General features: G+C 50.2%; 1 non-coding gene and 1 pseudogene across 1 annotated transcript; both read right to left on the bottom strand.

Annotated features, from left to right (window-relative positions):
• Positions 1-808: 808 nt before the first annotated feature.
• On the bottom strand, positions 809-994 carry LOC138693530 (U2 spliceosomal RNA). Its single transcript, XR_011330367.1, has one exon. It is a non-coding gene; the product is annotated as a U2 spliceosomal RNA (small nuclear RNA).
• Positions 995-4,499: 3,505 nt separating this feature from the next.
• Positions 4,500-4,646, bottom strand: LOC138693539 (U2 spliceosomal RNA; annotated as a pseudogene).
• Positions 4,647-15,179: the final 10,533 nt, after the last annotated feature.

Below are 15,179 nucleotides of genomic sequence, written 5' to 3'. Positions count from 1 at the left end.
ATAGGAATAATATTAGGCTTCTCTATTCATTTCGCAAATTGCCATAAACTACAATATAATATTACTTCGCATCTCTTTTTATCGTCTCACATAAACCGTTTCAGCTTGCAAAGTTTCTTCAGATTTTAGATTTAACTAATTTAATTTTCAATTGTCTGGAACGGCTGTTAACTTCGTCTGTAGCTTTCCCCACAGCGGAGACGTGACGCTTCATTCCGAGAAAAACTACTATATTACCTACAATAATTGAAATTATGTTGAATATGACCCGCTCTGCTCCAGTCGAACACAATATCACTACATCACAAATCCAAACGGTGGCGAGGTAAGGTACAACGTTTTTAGAATAATGGAATTATTCGTTACTAGATGTTCATTTTAATCAGTCTGTATGGTGGCAATGTGATGTATCTCCGTAGGGAAAAGGCTGCGGATATGAGCACATGTAATCAAATTGTTCCTTCCGCTGTAGTGAATGAGAATATTTGAGATTTATTTGTGGCGAGGTGTAGAAGATTATGTTACAGTGTCCATAATATTAAAATACTTTTCTCTTGAGCCTACCTGTTCAGAGGATCGGTCATTGCTGCTGTACTTCGAATTTTGTACCGTTCATTTAATCTCCTTAATGCTGCTACATATTCCTTCGCACAAACACACTTTCAATACTTGTATCGTACAATAAATACATCTGATATCGCAGAGAATTAATACGAAACATAAAGTTCCGCCAAGCATCCGCAGCCATCTTACATAATTTTATTGCCGTACATATATACATACACAAATACAACACTACATGATAGCGATTAAATGGGCCGATCCCGGAAGCACTGCAATACCGGGCCAACCCGTGACAGAGGTGGAGCAAGCTCCTAGCACTCCGTCATTTTCCAAAATCAGTTTAATATTCTGGTCCTGCAATGCAGGACGTATCAGATATTAAGCTGATAAGAACAGATTAAATTTATTTAGATAATACTTGTAAATACAAGAGTATGCACAATAATAATATAATATGTAACAGGACAATAATTAAATTGTTCTTTGTGTGTGTTTTTTTTTTATATGAGAAAAAAAAGCATATAGTAATAGAACAATTATATGTCCTTCACGCACTTCACGATCACTTCACTATCCAGCACATATCATTCATACTGTCGGTGGCCTGTCACGTGTTCGACATATATGTCCCGACTCCATCGAATTGTGTCCGACACCATGAGCCTCTTCATAAGTACTGCGTACGCATGGGAGATGCCCAGGTGACGGAGAGCATTTTCGTTAGCCGGATCGTACCCGCCCAGGGAGCCGATTACAAATGCATCGACCGAAGTGCGGAAACCCTGCCGTTCGAAGTGGGCCGCCAAGTTCTGGTATTTTTGAATTTTAGTGTTTCTGGCAATTTCGAAACCGTATAACGGTTTTCGAAAGGAATGGTGACGTCTAGAATGAATACCGTCCTCTCGTCCCTGTCGACAACAACAAGATCCGGTCTCTCCGAACCCTCGTAGTTGGGCAGGGGCTGGTTGGAGTAAATCTCCTTCGAGCCTGACTTGTTCATGGCCCGGGTGAGGCGGTCTAGGACGGCGTTGTGCCTGCGGGTCATGGTGACAAGGTGAGGGGGACAGTGATTCAGGACGTGAGGAAGGGTTTCATTGGCGGCTCCACATCGACGACAGCGTTTGTCGCCACCACCAAATCTTCGGCAACCATTCAATGGAACCACACCCAGGCGAGCTCGATGGATGAATCTCCATTCCGAAAAACCTGGTGTAGTTTCCACCCCTCATGAAGTGGTTGGATGCAGAGGCTAAGGTGGTGACGTCACTTACCTTTCCGTGGTCGGGTTTGGCTAGAAGTCGGGACAGATAGAAGTGTCGAACACCGTCCTTCAGAACGCCTTCCGCCTGCTGCCGATGGAGGTTGACGCCGTGGAGTTGGAGGACGAGGTCTTGGTCCTGCGACGTCCAGCACACGTCGAGTTTCGAGCGGAGGCGCCTCGTCGCTGAGCGAAGTCTCGTCCAGGCGGACGAGATGTCCCCGCTGTCTCGCTGGAAGTCCCCCTCCGTGGCGCCCGTCAGGAATGCTGCTATCTCCTCTGTTGTTGGGTTGCGCAGCAGCTTCTTCCTGACGACCTCCTCCAGGGACGCCCTCGCCAGGCGCGCTGTGGTGACGTCGGGACTCGTCAGGAGACGCAGCCCGTGTACTGCCTGGGACACATCCGCTATGACGTTCGTGGGGAGCAGATTCATTCCTCCCCACTGATGACGGAGATACAGCACCTCGGCGCTGGCCCTCTGGGGCAGGTGCAGCCACTTCTTGCCAAGTTGTTTTAGCTTGTTGTCTAGCTGCGTAAGTGGCTTCTTCGGCACTGCCCCGGCTTTCAGGTGGAAGGCCAGCCTCGACAGCACGTAGGTGTTCACGGCGTCGAGTTTCTGCCAAGGTGCGAGCAGCGACTTGTCGATCTTGTCGAGGTCGCTGAGAAGTGAGCGGATGGTGTCCCCGGCAGATGGCTGCTTCTGGAATCCCGTTGGGACCCCCAGGTGTTCATAGACCCCGCTCTCGTCTAGGTCTTCCATTGGCTCTCCCCGAATTGTGAAGACAGTGCGTCGCGCAGCGTGCTTCTTACCGTCGACGTGGAGTGAAGAGCACTTCCGGACGTTGAAGTCCAAACCCGCCCACTGAGCCATCGTGGCGGTCACGTCCAGCATGTTCTGGAGTCCAGCTGCCGACGATGATAGGATGGCAATGTCGTCGGCGTAGGCGAGGACTGAGAGTTCCTCGCCGTGGAGAACGTAGCCCATGTTGAGCTGGGTGACCGCCCGGATGATCGACTCCATCACTATGTTGAATATTATTGGGCTCAGTGGGCAGCCCTGCTTCACTCCTGAAGCAACCTCCACGTCGTCGGTCAGGCCCTCGGAGCTTCTGATGTTGGTGGTGCTGCCGTCGTAAAGTTTCTGCACGACTCGGATCGAATCTTCCCCCAGGCCGATCCAGTGGAGGCAGTCCCAGATGGTGGAGTGTGGGACTGAGCAGAACGCGTTTTGCAGGTCGAGCCAGGCGACTGCAATTTCTGCTCGACTGCGCCTCGCGTTCTGGATGGCTGTTTGAAGCACAAAGTTGTGTTCAATACAGCCTTCGTAGGGCATAAAGCCCTTCTGCGCTGGGGAGATCCGGTCGTGCCGACGGCACCACTCCGTGAGCCTTGCTGCGATGCACGACGCATGGAGCTTGCCCACCGTGTTTGAGAGTGCGATGGGGCGCCAATTCGAGATATCCTCCTCCGCCCCCTTCTTGTGAAGTAGAATGGTGGTCGACCGCTTCCAGTCCGCCGGGATGTGGTCGAGGCGGCGGACTGCGTTGAATAGGGCGGAGATGATATGGAACCCGGGGTCGAATCGGCGCCAGGCTCCGTACCGCAGGTTGTCAGATCCGGGTGCGGTGTCTTGACATCTACGGAGCCGGTTCCAGGCTTCCTCCGGGGTGAACGGTGGGCTCAGCGGGTCCTTGTCTTCGGGGGAGTCGAGGATCGGCAGCTCTTCGGGGGCGGGCAGCTCCTCGCGATCACGACGCCTAAATACTGCCGAGAAATGTTCATGTAGCTCCGCTTTCTGGAGCTGACAGTAAGGCGATTTGCTGGCAGTGATCTCGCGGAATGCCCGTCCCCGGTTGCGTCGATACAACCGCTGGATCCTCGATGCCGATGCGGGGTCGTATGCGTCTCCTGATTGTCTCCGACGTCGTCGTCTCCTCGGGTCCGTGCGTTGGCGGTGTGGTGCCGGTTCCTCGGTGTCGCGGTGTTGCTGGGGTCCCACGTTCTGCTCCTGTACCTCGGCGATGAGAGCGGCTAGAAGAGTTTCTAACCCCTCTGCCGCGTCCACAGAGTCGAGGCGCGTGACCCATTGCTGCTGCGCGGGTGTCATCTGTGCCCGAGCGGTGGACTCGGTAGACTCTCCGGTCTCGGGGGCTGCGGCGGTGGCTTCCGAGTCCTGGGCGCTGGGCTCGGCGGTAGTCGCAGAGGATTCCGATGCTTGCACTGGCTCATCACATGGTTGTGCATCGGAACATGCGACACCGCCGAGCTGGTGACCGGAGGTGCTCGGGGCAGAGTCGCAGCAGTCGTTGGCAACATTCGCGGAATCACCGGCTCCACCCCTGTTGGATTCCTCGGCCGCAGCATCGCTTCCCTCGGCGGGGCTTGCAGCAATGCTGTCCTCTTGGTTAGTCGTCCTCGCTGGTGTTCTGCGGTGTCCAAGAGGTATCCGCCGGATGGGCAGCGATGCCACGTCAACAGGATCGGGCTGAGCAGCAGACGCCTCGGCGCAGGCAGGCGACTTGTTGATGTGCGCCTTGGCGCATTTCAGCTGCTCGAACTCCCTGTTGCATCCAACGCAGCGGAAGGAGAGGCGCATCTGGTGTTCCTTCTTCAAGTGCCTGGCGAGGCCGTTGTGGTCCCTGTAGTTCCTCGGCACAGGCAGGCAGGCGGTGCAGGCAAAAGTTGGTCGCAGCGGCACATCCAACAGTACGTTTGTGTGATCCACTTCCCGGTCGGCCATGATGAGGTTGGTGGCGGTAGCAAAAATTAAGCTGATAAGAACAGATACTACACTGTGATCTTAGCCAAAAGGCCGAGAAGCGATGCCAAACGACGAAAATCGAAAAATCGAAAAATCGAAGGAGAATTGGGAGGAAAATTTAAAAGGTACGCAAAACGCGTCCTTGCAAGGGGTTGGGGGCTGTACAAAACTAAATATGTGAGTTCCAAGCCTGTTGGCCACTAGTCTCACTCCGGGTTACGCTGCTCCCCTGAAGGAGCTCTAGAAAATTTTGAAGGGGAAGCCGAAATTGGACGTAACCTCTTAGGTACCACATACGCGAGGGGGGCTGAGATTGATCAATTGATCACGGAACGGGGCGAGGAGGAGTTGGCTGGTGTTTGCCGTCAGGATGGCAAGACGCCGTCATCTGTTGTTCGATGACAAAGCAGGTGAAGGCCGTCGGAAGAAGCGCCGTGAAATCTAAGCTGCAATTTGAGATATCCCTGTCCTTTCAATTTGCGACTTATTGAGTGACCTCATATGTTTAATAGACTATTAATATTATCTGAACTAGGGCATACATAATTTATAATAAAGGTGGAATATATATGGGGAAGGGCATATAGGTCCGTGGCCCATTTCTTATAGGGCTCATCCCGACATTTGTCTTACGCCTGAGGAAAACCACGGAATACCTTAGGCAGGATGAGTTGTCTCATATAAGAGACTAGCCAATTTGGCTATTATGTAGGAGGTCATGAGCCTTGTTGATTTGTCTCAATTTCGAGACCAGCCATTTGGCTATATGATGGCTCAATTGCGAAGAGGGGGGAGAGATGTAATTGTTAATTAAGGAGATTCATGGGGATATGAGTGCAGGTCCGTGGCCCATTTCTTTTAGGGCTCATCCCGACATTTGTCTTAGCGCCTTAGGAAAACCACGGAAAAACCTTAGGCAGGATGAGTTGTCTCAATATCAGAGACTAGCCAGTTGGCTCTTAGGTTGAATGACTCTATGAATCGATGGATATATACTAGCCAATTGGCTCTATTAGATTTCCATCGATCAACAAAAGTAGATAATGTTATGGAGGGATTTTGTTTAGCCCAGTTAAGACAAGGTCATTTTACAGCGGTTGCACTATCCAAGGAGTCTCATGGAGTTGAGCCGTGGCTACCAAAACCTGGGAGTAACGCCAGCCTCCCTGTCCTCCTGTCTCAATAGTATAGCTAATGGACCTTTCTGGTGTCTACGCCGTAACCTAGGATCATACTGGCCGAGGCCAGATATGAGCGGGTTGGGGTTAGCACGAGCTTCCGCATACAGGTTCCTAGCCAGTCGAGCAATGAACTCGTCTATGGTTGGCAACTCTAGTTCATCATGGAACTTTCTTCTCGAGGCGACTCGGGGGAGATGGGTAATGAGTCGAATCACCTGGTTTTGGACAACTTGGAGTTTACGGAGATGGGACACTGCCGCAAACCCCCATGCGGGTGCGGCATAGGTAATGACAGAGCGAATGAGGGCCTTATACATGGTAAGTCCTACCCTCAGGTTGTCAGGAGTTAAGGCCGCCAGAATGGGATAGTGTCTAACTATCAGGCCGTTGGCCTTACGAAGAAGGGATTGGATGTGATCTCGGAAGTTGAGATGAGAGTCCATGATGATCCCTAAATATTTAATTTGGTTCATCCACGGCATTTCTCGTCCGAAAAGTGTGGGTGGTGGTGGTATGTCTTCGAGCCTCGCTCTTAGTGAAAAGAGTATGGCCTGACATTTCTCTACATTGACCTTGATTCTCCAGTCGTGGAACCACGGCTGGAGGTGATCTAAGATCGACTGTAATCTACGGGACGCTAATCTATAGGTTTTGCCCATCGCCAAGAGGGCAGTGTCGTCTGCATAGATATACAGATGACTACTTCTGCCGTGGATATAGCGGAACGGGAGGTCATTAATGAATATATTGAAAAGTATGGGCCCGATAATGGAACCCTGTGGGACTCCTGCGTGAACTTCACGGGGGGTGGAGATACTAGTGCCTACACGGGTTTTGAATGTACGGCCTCGGAGGTAGTTAGAAATGAGGCGTATCATTCCATCTGGGACTCCCATGCCCAGTAACTTAACGAGGAGTCCCTCATGCCAAACCTTGTCGAATGCTCGCTCGATGTCCAGGTAAGCTGCAGCTACTACACGCTTCGTGCTCATAGCCCAGGTAATGTCCTCCGTCATGCGGAGTGCCTGGAGTGTAGTGGAACGGCCAGGGTGAAAACCGAATTGCTCGTTCCTGATTTGGGGCAATACTACTTCAGTGAGGCGTCTATGTATGACCCGCTCCGCCAGTTTGCTGAGACAACTGAGGAGACTAATAGGCCTATAGTTGCTTGGATTCGTCTTATCCTTTCCGGGCTTTGGAAAGAGAACTACGTGAGCTTCTTTCCAGGGAATGGGATAGTGACCGGAAGCCAAGATGTTATTAATTATCTCTGCTATGCGCTTCATAGCTGACCTTGGGAGATGCTGCAATATAATTCCTTGGATACCGTCGGCTCCTGCGGCCTTATGAGGGCCGAGGCGACGAATGAAATGGGCGACCTCGTGGGTGTTCGTAGGTCGTATCCCATTTTCCGGCTCCCTGCTAAGGAGGTCTCGAACCGATTCCTCAACAGCTCTGATATGGGGCAAGTTTAAATTTTGTTCCACGGGTTGAAAAGTGGTCTCTAGAACGTCTGCCAGTGCGGTAGCCTTCTCCTCAGGAGTAAAGGCCGTGACATCTGGACCGACTACTAATGGGTGAATAGATTGAGACGGATTGGACAGAGCTCGAGATACACGCCAGACATCTGACATGTTTCTGCTGTCCATCGTCTCAACCTTGGATTTCCAAGCATCCACGACCGTTTCGTGGACCGCCTCACTGATCCGCCTGCGCAAGCGGTTCATTTCTATTCTATGTTGATCTAACCTAGTACGCTTCCACAATGTTCTTGCTCTATTGCGGGCGATCTTTAGGTCTCTAATATAGGCTGGGAGCTGCATCCGTCCCGGTTGTGAAGACCGTTTCGGTATTGCAGCAACCATTGCCTTCTTTATGCACTCCGTCAGGTCGCTAACTGACCTATCTATCCCTGCCGGAGTGACTTCAGGGGGGAGTGGTGGAAGCGTAGCGGCTACCTGGTCTTGAAAGAACACCCAGTCTGCCGCCTTGTAGTTGAATTTCTCAGCGGTTGGGGAGAGTTCGACTGGGTGCATGATCTCCATTATCACCGGTAGGTGGTCGGACGGAAGATCATCCAGGGTTGTTAGTCTCGCTCTAGTTGTGAGACCTTTCACCAGAGCGATGTCTAATATGTCAGGCAGTTGATTTGCATCATCCGGTACGTGTGTGGGTTCCCTAGGGGCCATCACGACGTATCCGTTTCCTGTAGAATTAAGAAAAAGCCTATCGCCCTGCCGATTGGGGCGTTGACAGTTCCAGCTAGCGTGCTTCGCATTGAGGTCGCCGGCGACTACGAATCTATCGGATAGACTTGTCACTATATCTAAATCGCGTTCATTTAGTATGCCCGGAGGACAGTAGGCAGCCATGAGCAGAAAGGGGAGTCTGCCTATGTAGGCTCTAATAGCCACTGCCTCTAATGCCGCTAGCTGGGGAAGGAGATACTCACAGTGCGCGATCGTAGAACGAACGAACACCGCTACACCTCCGCCTCTTCTACCTGCTCTATCTTGTCTATAGACTTTAAACCCCGCGCATCTTAAATTTACTTGGGGTGTCAGGAACGTTTCTGTTATAAATGCTACGTCTATATTATTAGCGTCTAGGAAAGCCCTGAACTCATGTCTATCATGTCTAAGGCCCCTGGCGTTCCATATACACATCCTAGCAACTCCGTCACTTCGTCTGGCCATTGAGAGAAACGAGGGAGGTTAGGAGCTTAAATATCTCCGGGAGGGCAGACATAGGATTCTCCATAAGGAGAACTATCACTCTGGTTAATCCTTCTAATATTGGGGCGAGCGGGAGGTTAGGGTTTGCTAATTGCAACGCCTCGGCAAAGTGCTGAACTTGGTCCAAGGTCGCGCCTTGACCGGTCGGGCCTTTCGAGGTGCTTGCAATAGCTTCCTGCTGGGCCTGTGGGACAGGGGCGGAGATGGACTCAACCGTGGTAGCCTTGGTAGCTTTTCTGCTGCCCCTGTTGCGCTTAGGGCGCTGAGAAAGGGGTCCTACATTATTGGCAGCAGTTTGGGGGGCTGTCGCTGCCACGGTGGACCACAGAGGCGCGGCAACGGGCACCTCCAAAAGTGAAGGGATGTCCGCCTGCTGCTGCTGCGTTTGCTGCTGCTGTTGGCGGACCGGCCCGAGTTCCGTGCGTCGCTCCGCACGGGGCCCCTGCACAGGGGCGCGAGCCTGTGGCTGCGGCTGCTGTTCTCGGAACAGCTGCTGCTGCCTCGCAGCCCGCTCCACCCGCTGCTGCCGGAGCCACTCGTATTGGAGCGTCCGCTGTTCCTCGAGCTCTGCCCTCCTCCGTCGGGCAGCCCTGCTCGTTCCTTCCGTGGCATCTCTAACCTGTAATGCTACGGGACACCCTCCGTAATTGGCGGTGTGAGCGCCAGTACAGAGTGCGCATGTAGCGGGGACATCGTGCGGCTTGCGACAATCTTTAGTCTTATGGGGGCGTGCACAAGCTCGACACATAGGCTGCGCTTGCGCTTTGCAGCTAGCCTGCGTGTGGTAGTACCACTGGCAGTTGCTGCACTGAGGCGGGCGCTTGCTGGGGACGTAGTCCTCAACTGTTACCCTCATCAGGCAGCACTGACGCAAGGCTCTCATTCTATCCCGGGTTTCGGGGGAATTCTCCACATCGACAATGACCATTGGGAGTTTGGCCTTTGTCCTTGATGAGTGCATCCTCGTCACTCGCCGGACGATTATGCTTTGGAATTCCAGGTCGCCCTGGATGTCCTCCTCATCTGTGTGGATATCTATTCCTCTTAGAACGAATCGCAGAGGCTTGTCGTTCTTGGGGCGCAGCAAGTTGTACGCTACTCCCCGTTCGGTCAGGAACCTGCAAAGATTTGCGTAGTCCCTTTCGCAAACAGTTTTCACGGCCGTCCCGCCGCGCGCCCTGTACGAGCATAAGCCCAACGGTTCGTATTCGGCCTTGAACTCTAAGTTCAGTCGGCCCAGCGAGCCAGTGAAGGCTGGCGTAATAATAACGGGTGGGATATCACCACGTCGCCTAGTGAGGGCAGTCTCAACATCATCTCCATCGTCCTCACTCTCCGACACGTGAGTACGAGCTGGGGAAGGGGGGCGGGGAACTGCCTCATCTACCTCAGAGGCAGCAGCCGTCTCCTGTGGGGCCTCAGGTTCGGCGGGGGGTGCTGCCTCCTTGGTCACGACTTGAAGAGTCGCCGCCTCTAATTGCTCCAAGGTAGAGAGAGCCGATCTCTCTTCCTTGGTGAGCTCACTAGCGGAAGGAATGCCGCCCTGCTCAGTCTTAGCTGAGCCCTTCTTCTTCTTCTTTTTGGCCTTAATGACCTGAAGTGCGCCGGACCCAGATGGAATCGGCGGCACCTCATCAGCCAAGACCGTAACACCACGGCTATTCAGTCCGCCAGGACCGGGCGAGTCAACACGTGTCACCTCTGTGACCTTGGGAGCTAACTTGGGAGGGGTGGGCTTTCGTGGGAGTCCTGAAGGGACTGGGATCGTGGTAGGGGGACGAAGCTCAAGGATCTCCGCAACGGGAACCGGGACAGGCGGTGTCCGTATAGGTCCAGCCGATCGCAAGTTCCGACGCCTGGGCGGAGGAGTAATCTGCGCGGGACGCGACACGCGCAAGTAGGAGGTGGTGGGCCCTGTCTGGCTAGTGCAAACTAGCAACCGCTTTACGCCACCTGCAGTAGGTTGGCTCGTGGCCTTGTTGCTCTTAACTGGAGCCATTCGAATTAGAAATTCGATCCTGTCAGGGGGGGGCAACCTAAGCGGCACTCTGTCCGCAGTGCAAGAACCTGCTAGGCCCCTTTCCCACTAAGGGTGGAAGCCCAGCAGTTACGCCCGACCGGTCGCCGAAGCCTAGCCCGGTTAGCCGATCGCAACAAGCGTTGCGGAGCCCGCCGGGGACCGTCGGTTTGGTTCGCTAATTTCGTTGGCCCTTATAAGGGCCGGACGAAAATTTGCGTAGCCCTCAGAAGGGCCGGGCAATAGTAGAAGAGTGGAGGGCGGAAAGCAAATTAGCCCGAAGGCCCTGCCTTTGGGCAGTCACTCCGGCACGAAGGCACAGAGTCTCTCCCTAGCAGGAAGCCTGCCTAGGGGCCGAGGACGGCTAGGGGTCTCCTCGAGAGAGGACCCAATCCCCGACCGGGATCCGCCTGGCCTAGGGAAGTTAGTGCGCACAGCCCTCCGTAGGCTGCGCGGCTTTCTTCGCGCTGAGCGCCGGTGCGGCAATGGAACCAATAGGCTGCTCTTTAAGAAGTGCCGATTACGTAAGTGTCCGCCGCCTGGCCGACAGAAGTACGATGCTCGGCGCCTCGAGCCTCCCTGGCCGAGAGCTGCTTGGCTGCTGCGCTCGCTTGCTGCTGTAGCACTGAGGGATCTGGTTGGTTGTCCGCTGTAGCTGCTTTCGCTGGTGCGCCAATCAGAAGGTCTCAGGACACGTCTTGCTCCTTTCACGTCCAAGAAAGAAGTCCTCTCCCGCCAAACGACGCCCGTCGCAACACAATTAATCTTGCAACGACGCCTGTCACAGACGGGACGCGAACTTATCCCGCTGGCCTCAGAAATTAAATTCATTACAAAATATCATAGCAAGACTCTCTGAACAGAACTACTATCGTCTCATGCGCATTCAGAGTGCGCACTTCACCTGCATTCGGATATCAAGTAAAATTAATTACGAAATACAATGAATTATTATGCCACGCTTGCACATTACGTGTGTCTGCCATCTAGCGCCTGCTGTCGGCGTTACCCTCGCTCATAATACGCCAGCATCCCTATTAAACTAGGTCCCGCGCCGTGGTCTAAGACATCCTCCCTAGGATTCCCGTCATGGAATCCGGGTTATTCCGAGTACTCATGGCTTCGGCCAGTGTATGGGACCGGTGCCCACCCAGCATCGTGGTGCACTTGGGGAGCTACGATAGGTTGCGAAATAAAGCCAGCTCTATAACGGCTGGGGGATTCATCGTGCTAAGCACACGATACTTCCATTTTGGTTTCATGATCGTCCACCTCTGCTTCGGCATGTTGACGTGAGTTCAGCAGCCGGTTGCTCGGTCATGGTCCTTCATGGTCTGTCGTGCCACGGATTAGTATATAACGACTAGACTATGATCAACACGAACATTTATACCGCTATGATGCATGCTGTAGGCTACTAAATCAACAATAATATTTACAACGCATCCAAGTGCTGATGTAAGAGGCTAGGTCTCCTCGGCTCTTTCTTCTTCATTTCAAATGGGTAACATGACGTCCTCAAACATTCATTTCAAAATGATTCCCAATCTGAACAAAAGCATATTATTAAGTTTCTACCTAACGTTATTAGTACTCTAAACTCAGCGTGTCTGGAAAATACGTATGTACACGTGATCTCCCATGTTCCATATCTTACATAACGGCAGTACAGGTTCAGATCGTTACCACCAAATTAACAAACGTTCCCACATTACAAGCGCACACATTCATTCACTTCTTCTCAGACATCATATTCATTTCCTGTATAATTACGTACATTAAGTACATGTATACTAAGAATTCTGATTACAGTTACAAATTTTACGATTTAAATGCATTTATGTCATTTTTCTTTTCACAAATTCTCATCAAATTGCTCCTCACAACTGGTAACAAATATTAAATCATTTTTAGTATTTCCAATGACAGTCAATCTATCCTTCCCCATTTCCAGTTTAATACTGTGCACACCACTCTTCTTCTCCTCTTCGTCACCGTCTTCTTCTTCTATTTATCAATTCCGCTATAATGCCACAGTAACGAGCTTGGCGTACCCTGACCAACCACGGAACACCTGACATGATTCTTTCTTGTTCGCAGGGACGAGAAGTCTGTATTTTTTCTCAACGCAGCTATTCTTTTTTCAACAGGGATGTCTATGGCTTCCGAAACTGCATGTCATTAAAAATTCTCACATTAAGAAATTTGTAGCCGATCACTTGGAACGGCAGGGTAACCGAACTTCAGTCGATGCATTTATAATTATCGGCTATCCGGGAGAGTAAAATCACGCAGGCGATTATTATTGCTCTCAAAACTCACGCAATTTCGCCAGCATACGTACGTACGTCGAACCCCTAACTGCCCACCGATACTAAATTCCAACACACGACTCGCATACGTTGTGTTATACTGTATTTCTAATTTTTAAGGCCAAATGCACGACATACTGTCAAGAATGAAAGAAAAACAATAATAGAATTGCCCTGAAATTCCTTATATTGTTGCGAATTCGATCTCAACCTAATTCCAAGAAGCTACCGCATATATGAGTCCTACATGTTCATCTCAGTCAAAGGGCCAGGCCAGGCCAGGCCACTAAGTTAGATCGGATATGATGAACATTTTTTCTACCTCAGCTCAGGCAAAAACCCAAGAAAGTCGCAAATACGACATCACATTCGGATATAATCCGAAAACCCAACAACAAAGTTAAGACATATGATGAATACCTCCATCACACTATATCAGCTAAACGCCCATCAAGGAAATTCAGAGATCAACAGAATTTCATCTTGGACAATAGGCTGAGGAACAGTCCCATATACTACACTTCGATCTTAGCCAAAAGACCGAGAAGAAAAACCGATCACGTGCCGTCGGGATCTATTTAATTCTACAACAGCACCTGCCATATGCGGGTTATTAACAAACTCCGCTCCATTTAGATATACAGTTCGATACACCATCTTCTAAAGGGACTCTCGCGAAAGCTGTAATGCCATATCTTTCGAATAGAGTGCGCATACCATTTGTATTTCAATTAATCACAAAACAGATTATAAATTGTAATGGCGTGTGTGTAAATTACGTACACCTGCCCTCTAGCGAATGCTGTCGGAGTTATTCTCGCGCAAGTACACTGAACTTGCTACTGCTGCCTACGATAGGCCGATGTTACATTCCTCGCATTAATTCTTAATATAGCGATCGAAAACTATCTAACCGCGGTTGCCGCACCTATAGAAACGGCAATCATATCCTTAAATAATGAACTTTTTGTGATAAAGGAAAAAGAAAAGAAAGAGACAGAGATCAGCTTAATTTCATTCAAGCGGAGCGACAGCACGGAAACTAGCGTCCAGCTCTTGAGACAACTAGTCAAACAACAGATGGTAACTACACAGAATTCACTGCATTGCAACATTCATTGTGTTATTATAGCAGTAGTGTAAGCTCCAATACCGTTTGTGGAGCTAGATCGGAGCATGAACTTGCTTGTGTCAGTGGAAACACCGGAACACGAAACCTGTCTAGTGGAGCGCTCCGCTCCGTTTAGTCCCTGTCTGACATCGCTGTATTATAGTTTCTATGAACCATATTTCCGAAGTTTTGAGCTATGAGCACCTAAACACTCGCAATACGTTGCCACTACGCAGCGAATATTCACCGACATTTAAAGCACTCGTTCACACTATTTTTCGCATAGATTTCCCAATTATGCCTGTGACAATCATAGCTTCAGAATTACTGAGCGATTCATTCATCCCAACAACCAACGTTAACCCGTGCCCACAAATATAAATTCATTGTCCAACTTCAACTCCTTTCACAACATCCCCGCCTACACAAGTCACTCACTATAGGAATAATATTAGGCTTCTCTATTCATTTCGCAAATTGCCATAAACTACAATATAATATTACTTCGCATCTCTTTTTATCGTCTCACATAAACCGTTTCAGCTTGCAAAGTTTCTTCAGATTTTAGATTTAACTAATTTAATTTTCAATTGACTGGAACGGCTGTTAACTTCGTCTGCAGCTTTCCCCACAGCGGAGACGTGACGCTTCATTCCCAGAAAAACTACTATATTACCTACAATAATTGAAATTATGTTGAATATGACCCGCTCTGCTCCAGTCGAACACAATATCACTACATAATAAATCCAAACGGTGGCGTGGTAAGGTACAACGCTTTTAGAATAATGGAATTATTCATTACTAGATGTTCACTTTAATGAGTCTGTATGGCAATGTGATGTATCTCCGTAGGGATAAAGCTACGGATATGAGCACAAGTAATCAAGTTGTTGTTTCCGGTGTAGTGAATGAGAATGCTTGGAATTTATTTGTGACGAGGTGTAGGAGATTAGGTTACAGTGACAATAATATTAAAATATTTTTCTGTTGAGCCTAGCTGTTCAGAGGATCGGCCATTGCTGCTGTACTTGTAACTTTGTACGGATCATTTAATCTCCCTAAAGTTGCTACATATTCCTTCGCACAGACACACTTCCAAAACTTGTGTCGTACAATAAATACATATGATATCGCAGAGAATTAATACGAATCGTGAAATTCCGCGAAGCATCCGGAGACATCTTACATAATTTTATTGCCGTAATACATACAATCAACCACACACTACATGATAACG

Source organism: Periplaneta americana, chromosome 17, assembly GCF_040183065.1.
Source record: "Periplaneta americana isolate PAMFEO1 chromosome 17, P.americana_PAMFEO1_priV1, whole genome shotgun sequence".
NCBI classification, from domain to species: domain Eukaryota; kingdom Metazoa; phylum Arthropoda; class Insecta; order Blattodea; family Blattidae; genus Periplaneta; species Periplaneta americana.
Note: the sequence above shows the minus strand (reverse complement) of the source record. Positions and strands in the feature narration are given on the sequence as shown.